Source organism: Coturnix japonica, chromosome 13 (assembly GCF_054131305.1).
Source record: "Coturnix japonica strain WE chromosome 13, WE-NBRP24, whole genome shotgun sequence".
NCBI lineage: Eukaryota > Metazoa > Chordata > Aves > Galliformes > Phasianidae > Coturnix > Coturnix japonica.
The window spans coordinates 9,369,102-9,376,758 of record NC_140675.1 but is presented as its reverse complement, the minus strand read 5'-3'; positions in this window follow the sequence as shown (position 1 = coordinate 9,376,758).

The window sequence follows — 7,657 nt, the reverse complement described above, 5'->3', positions numbered from 1 at the left end:
TGCTTCACTTTTGTCAGGAGGGAACTGGGGGCAAAGACATCAAAGAAAAAGGTGCTGATTCAATTCCTGCCAGTGACTTCATGTGTGATGTTGGATTAATTACTTTGTGTCCTTTATTTCCTCTTCTCCCTGCTTAGATTGACATCTGTCATCACGCATTTGAGCATCATCCAATAGATTGGGATGCTGTGCTCACTTGAGTGTCCCAGTGCTGTCATGAGTATCATTCACACAACATTAAAAAAACAAGTTGAGATTTGTCTGGTAAAGGTAGACATGACCTTCAGGAGGGGAAGGAGAAAGAGAGTTATATTTGCCTTTAAAAAATGACAGGATTTGGCTGGCAGTGAGTTTTTAGGTGATACATAAATAAATTAAACAACTAAAAAGGAAACAACTACAAAACAACTCTTTGAAAAGGACTGATATTGGAAACAATGCTGCATCAACAACTGAAGTGCCATTGGGAGCTGTTAGAGCACTATGGAAAAAACACGAGCTGACTGAAATACAGCATTAAAATGATGATGCCACCCACTTATGAGCCAGTAGGGGCCCAGTTGGGATGTGCAAACTTAGCATCTCAAAGTGTTATTATGATTGTGGGTTTGTGTTCATGCTGACACAAGAGAGGATCTCTGGACTTTACTCCAGTGGGAATATCACTTATGGTCCTTAAGGTAAATAGCTACAGGATCCGTATCTCTTGTACAAAGAACAGCTAGCACTAGTCATACTTCACCCTTCTGTGCTTGTGGTGAGCAGCAGACCCTTTACATAGGTGGGATGTGCAAGACTGCCAGATACACAAGCTTGCAGCATCTGAAGGAGGACCACGATTTTGCTTGAGAAAAGGTCAATAAGAGGTGCAGAAGGTATATGGCCAGACGTAACAAAGCTCCCAGACATCTGTAAATCCCTCTCCACATACAGCAGTTGGTAAGGAATATCACATAACCTCAAGGAGTCTGGGAATTTATGACTCTTCATCTTGAGGCACTTGACTTCAGACATCTCTGACTGAACACCAAAATAACAGTGCTCAGGACTGCTATGAATCAGACCTAAGCGATCCCAAACTGGCTGTATCTAGCCTGAGCCTTTTAGGCTATGTTCCCATTGCTATTTGTTGTCATGTTATGAGTTCATAGATACAGATCTCTTACAGGTGCCCTATCTACTCATGCCACAACAGATCTGAATCTGTTTTTAAATTATCACTTAGATTTGGTCACACACAAATGAATTTTTATGCTCTACCAATCACCCTGAGACCTAAAATATTACAGATCAGAAAGATGTCATTGCAGTCTCTGGGATCCAAGCCAAATTCTCTTATTGAAAACACATAATATGCATTAAACCAGGGATCCTTCTGTGTTCCTGGCTTGTTTTCCCAAAGCTCGGCTTACAAAGGCCCTGGAAGAAAGCCGAGTGAAAGTGCCTGGTGACCTCTCCTGCCGACAGCCCCTGTTGCTCATCTCAACTGCATCTGATAGAACACAGCACACTCCTTTAAATATTTTATCCACCCAGTGATCATGGGTGAAAGAAAGAACTAACAAGAAATGACAAGTGAAATAACTACATTTCCGGACCTGACAACACTCTTTATTTCTAATCTACCAAGGCTGTGGATAGGCATTAGGGTACAGCTTTGATGAGAGATTAAATAAGTGATCTTAGCATTCAAGTTATAGTACACACACCCTGACCTGGGAGTTCACTTGGAAACAGGAGGAAGTGAAAGAAAACAGGTCAAGAAGTCTGGTGCTTCCTTACTTTGCACCAAATGCTCTTTCTACCCTGTGACTTTGCTCTTGTAAAAACGCATTTTTTCCTTCCCAGAGACACCTGAACAAAGCACAAAGAAACAGCTTAGACTGATGATAGGAAAAGGTGTCAAACTGCACTAAATGAGTTATGGCGAAATCTCCCAATAAAATATTACCAAGAAGAGTTTTGAACTCTGTGTTGAAAATACCAAAATGCAGTGGGTTGTCAATAGTCCAACTGATGGTTCTACAGAAAATTCTAAGAGGCCTCCATATCACATTGCACTGCTATTAATACAATCCCTCCCAGAATATTGTTTCAAATTCCACTATTTCTTTAGTGCCTCTTCTAGACAAACTTAACTACCTGAATTACAAAGCAGTAAAGGGAAAAATAAAATGGAGGGAATATCTTTCATGTCGCCAAGTTGAAAAAACAAATTTATCATCAAACTAGGTTTTCAGTGCTTTTCAATCTGTGCAAGTCTATCACTACAAGAGGAATGTCAAGGTGACACTGAGCATCCTGACCTGGTTTTGGATAGTTTGCAAATCAAATTTCGTTGTGATTTTGAAGAAACTTTAAAAAAATAAATAAATAGGAAAAAAGAAAAAAGAATGAATGAATGAAGACACATTACTCATGGGTCACACAGATCTTAATTTCTCTCTGCTCCTACCTTAAGTGCATTCAGGCTGCGTATAGGAGTGCAAATAACATCAGAGAAAGCATCACCCCCAAATGCCCCTATTCTCTCTCCTCACAACCAATTCCTGTAACAGCTCAGAGATCCCTGCCCTTTGCAGATAGTCTAAATCACAGGTCTCTTACAGCAGAGTGTTTCCTGACATATATCATCTGTCCAAGGCCTCAGCAGTACTCAGTACTGAGGATGTCTGCTGGGCCACAGCCCAGTATGGAATTACAGCCTGCAGGATGCTGCCCTGTACCAACAGCACCCTGGCACACATGCCAGCCATGTCCTGCTCAGTTACAACATTAAAAAGAAAAGAAGACGAAAAAAGGGGAAAAAACCATATTTCCAAACCATGAAGCCAACCCATTAACGTATCAAGGGAAAAGTTTGAGATGCCCAAAGAAGACAGTAGGTGCCTGCCCTGTATGCGTTTACTTGAAGCTTGCAATGACATGTCCCACACCAGGGCTCTGATTCCAGCAACTCTTCCTACTGTGTCGCTGTCCCCATAGAGAGACAAGATTATGGTCCTGAGGATGCATTATCAGAAGTGAGAGATGATCAGAAAGGAGGCTGCTGCTTCCAAGTTCCTGCTGTCTTCAGTGAGGCCTGCAGCTACCTAATGACCTGACAATGAAAACTATTAGCAACATTTCACCTAGCTCTTAAAATATTTCCATTGCAAATGACTCCCCTATTAGATGAATGCCCATTGCAGAAAGTAATTACCTTTTCTTTGGACCTGCATTTCAGAAATTTCAAATAACTGGGAAAGAAGAGGCAGAAGAATAAGCAGATGCATTTCATGATTCCTCCCTCTCCCTTTGCTTTCACCTTGGTGACAGAGGGCCAAGGGAGCAGCCTGGATTTCAGCGAGGACGGATCTCTACCATCCATGCTGGAGGCACACCCCACCTGAAGGGCGAATTCCCTCATCTGTACCCTTGCTACACATCCCAGCAAAGCATTGTGATAGCTGATGGGCCAAGCAGTGGGATCTGGGCAGATATTTACAAGTTGGTAAGCACTCTGAAAGCAAACATCCACTCAATACTGCACAGCAGCAAATTATTCACCTCTTTTTTTTTTTTCTTTTATTTTTTTTTTATGTATGTGCATCTGCTGAGATGCACAAACTAAAATTAGAGCAATACTCTTCCTGTGTATGTATATATATAGAAACCCATGTGTACACATATATTTAGCTGCGAACGGGCGAAGATGGAACTGCCATTTACTACGTGCCTTCTTTCTTTGTTTTAGACTCATTTTGTGTTCACTCGCCCTGGCTTTGAGTCACAAGAGGAAGCCCGTCTGCCTGGCAAAGTGACACCCAGATGCTAACACTGGGACAACAATACCAGAGTCTGTGATTAAAAAAAGAAGACTGTTCTCCACACCAAGAAGTCAATGTATCTCTTCTGTGAAAGAGAGTCTGTGTCTCTGTACAGGATTTTTCTGGGCTTGAGAGAAAGCTATTACAGAGGATGAATCAAAACCAAAGCAGCATTTATCAGTGTTTTCTTTAAGGGAAGAGAAAAAAGAATAAAACTGGCCATATTATGAAATGCCTAGGCTGCTCCAAAAGTAATGCCTCCTGTTTACCTCTGTGGAAGCTACAACAGATAAAAAGAGCACAATAATACTGTTTGATAGCACAGATTGTCAGCTATGAAACGTTTGTTGTTTTTTTTTTAACATAATCACCACCACAGATGTTGCATTTTTGCCAGTGATGAACATGAGCCTGCACTTCAGAGCACAGTTGGAGGAGAGCTTATGGGTCCCGTCTCCATAGAATTAATCATACAATGGCCTGGGCTCAAAAGGACCACAGTGCTCCTCCAGTTCCAACCCCCTTCTATGTGCAGCCAGAACAGGCTGCCCAGAGTCACATCCAGCCTGGCCTTGAACGCCTCCAGGAATGGGGCATCCACAGCCTCCTTGGGCAACCTGTTCCATCTTGTGATTCTAACACCTATCATCTCTCTGCAATCACAAACAGAGGGGTTTTTTTTCAGCTGGGATGAATTGATTTCCATGTGCTGAAAACTAAGCGTAGGTATCAGTTGGTGTGGGATCACTGCATTAATTCAGAATTAAGCCCCTTTGGATTTTAAGCGGTTTCATCTTTAACTACGAGTATTTCTACCATCTCTGCTAATTGCACCCAGTGGATTTTTTCTGAAAGTAGAGCTTTATTTTGGAGAGGAGAAAAATATATTATGTGGACTTCTAGAAGTTTGGATTCATAAAAGACAACAGCTCCTCTCAGAAAACACCACAAGTTTTTCCATTTCACCACTTCCGATGGTTTTTATTCACTCCAAATCTTGCTCAAAACTGCTATTTTCAGAAAAAAAAGCTGCCACTTACTCCATGTAATTCAGATACTGCACTGCAAAAAGTGCCTTCAAAGTGCAGATTTGGGCAAAGAACATCCTGGAAAGATCTGATGAGCAGCTTTTGTACTTGAGCAATAGCTTTTGTATTGTACACAAGAAGAAGGAAGTAGCTATTCATGCAGCAAAACAGTGATCTGTTCTTCCAGAGAAAGAAAATTCAGCCTATGACAACGTCTGTCGGTCACAATGAGCGCTCCCCACCACTGTCATCTTGCATCTGTGATGGCTGTTTCCTTTTTGTTATCCCTTAAGCCTAAGGCAACAGGGGACAAGTGGAAATGAAGGTAAAAGGCACGGGAAGGAGCTGAGTACTTTTTGCAGACACCAAGCATTTTCTAAGACTTTACTTCATTAGAGTTAGAGAGTGTCTACAGAAAGGTGTGCGTGTTCTCTGCTCTCTATTCTCTGTCACATCACATTTCTGCTCAACACACTGCAGCAAACCCTGGGAGTGATTTGTGGAATACATTAGCATAGTTTAACTGCGTGTGCATATGATTTACATGCTAGTGCTGTAAGGAAAGGTGACAGGTCAGAATGAAATGGATGATTAAAAAAAGAAGTTGATTAATTTCTGTAGCATTATTTCAAAAAGATCTACTGGAACAGAAAACTTGACTCAATCATTCCAAATATCTTAATTAGGCAAAATGAAAGGAACAGTGCTCAAACTGTGATCCTCTCTACACGGCCATGAGTGGCTTGCACAAAGATAGGGAATGGGCAGTGGTTTGGGGGATGCAGAGCTCCTTTCCCCCTCACTGGCTCCTCCAGCTTAGCTGTCTCATCTGTGAAGCTTTTATCTTCCTCTGTTAAATCACCTGAAATCAAAGCCAGTGTGTACCAAGGTGCTTCCTCTGGAAGGATGAGGTTATATGCAAGGAGATGCTTACTCCCTCAGATTGGTATCCAAGGAGAGGTGCAGCAGCTTTCACCTGAGCGCATCAAGACTGAATCACATCTGAATATCAGAACAGGAAAGTGCTGGCTCCACACTGAGACAGATGGGATTTTGTTCAGCCATCACATCCAGCCCCAATTACCACTCAGCACCAACAGCTGCACAGGGAGGGATGGCAACTGCCACCACCTGGGAGCAGGATGAGCCCTCCTGCTGGAAACAATGACGCTGAAGGTAAACCTCAGCATGGCCTAAATCTCTCCTTCCCTATCCCACACACACTGTGTGACACCCATCAGCCACCTGCTGAGCATTCATCCCAGTGCTGCTGCTGCATTCCTGATGGGTTGCTTTACCCTGGTGGAACCAATTTGCCCCTGAGCTGCTCACTGCTCTCCTGTCCCCAAGTCAGCACTGCTGTAGTCATCAACATCTGGCGGTCAGAAAACTATATCTGACACTATTAGCTCTCCAATGGATGGCTAATGCTGCTAAACGGGGCAGTTATATGCTACTAGAGATTAATTTTTTCTCCTTTTGTTACTGAACAGAGAATCTTCATAAAATGAATAATTGCCAGTAGGCTTAATATCAAAGTTGCCAATTGAAAACCAAAACGGTTTAGTATATGGTAAGGTGAATGGGATGGTGAGTTTTAAAGAAGAATTATTTCTGCCTCACTGTATTGCACAGAGACCAAACTGGCAATCACATGAGAAAGGCTGAGCAGTATTTACATACCGTCTGAGTAAAATGCTGCTGATTTATTTCTCTGGTGCCAGTAGACAATATAGGCACAGCTTCAATTTGCCTCATTTCCTGGCTTTTACAAAAGAAACAGGGAAAAAAATATATGGAAATAAAGAACCTTGGGCTCAGTTCTAGACTAAAATCTGATTTCCGCCATCCCACTGGCACGACTGCATTTTACAATGGAAATTTAAGGCAGGGTGTGCAGAATTCATGAAGTATCACTGCCTGGATGTGAATTTGAAATATGGCCACCCCGAGCCCCGAGGTGCAGTGCTAGAGGTGGGCAGCCCAGCAGGCAGCGCCAAGTGTTCAGAGCCTGCCTGGTGTGGCACAGTTTAAGAGAAGGCTCTTAGATGAGCTTTCTCATCCGAAGGTCCAAATCATTTATGTACTTCAGAAGTTGTGGGTTTTGTTGTTTTGTGTGCTTTTTTTTCCTGCGTGTAACACATAAAAGCATCTATCACTGATTGTTTTCTGCGCTTGCAATTAACACCTAGTGGTGTAAGCTGGTAGTATTCCACAGCACAAGAACCCTGAAGACTTTCTTACACCCAAGGCCTCATCTTCTCTCTATTTGGTCCTGCAAAGACCCACTCAGGGAAGTGTCTTCACAATAAAAAACACTGGCCTGAAGCATGCAGACATTTTTTTTGCATATTTTGTTTGCAAGTCTGGAACTGCTGCCAGTCCCATACCCCAAAGTTTTACCGCTGAACCAAACAACTGCTCCCAACCTCAGCTGCCTCTCTGACATCCACAAGTCTGATGAACAGCAAGATGAGTGAGCTAGTGTTTGCTGAAGGACAGACTAGATAGACTCGTACCTGAAGGGCACCTTCTGCCCTATTTTGTACCCATTCAGAAACACCGAGAGCATTATTTTTTCCCAAGTCTGGAATCTGCAGTGTCTTCCCACAAAAAAACCTTTGTTGCAAACCTTCTGAGGAACAGTTGTCAAACTGTGAAGCAAATTCTCTGCACTGCCTTTCTCTCAGGCTAAAATAACTTCCCTTCCTGCAACAAAAGTGTCTCACTTGGAGAAAACCCAACAGCATGTTGTGAAACACACAGCACTGTAACCAGGAAGGATCTTTTCTTTTTGGAGATATAAAACACGCTCCCTTC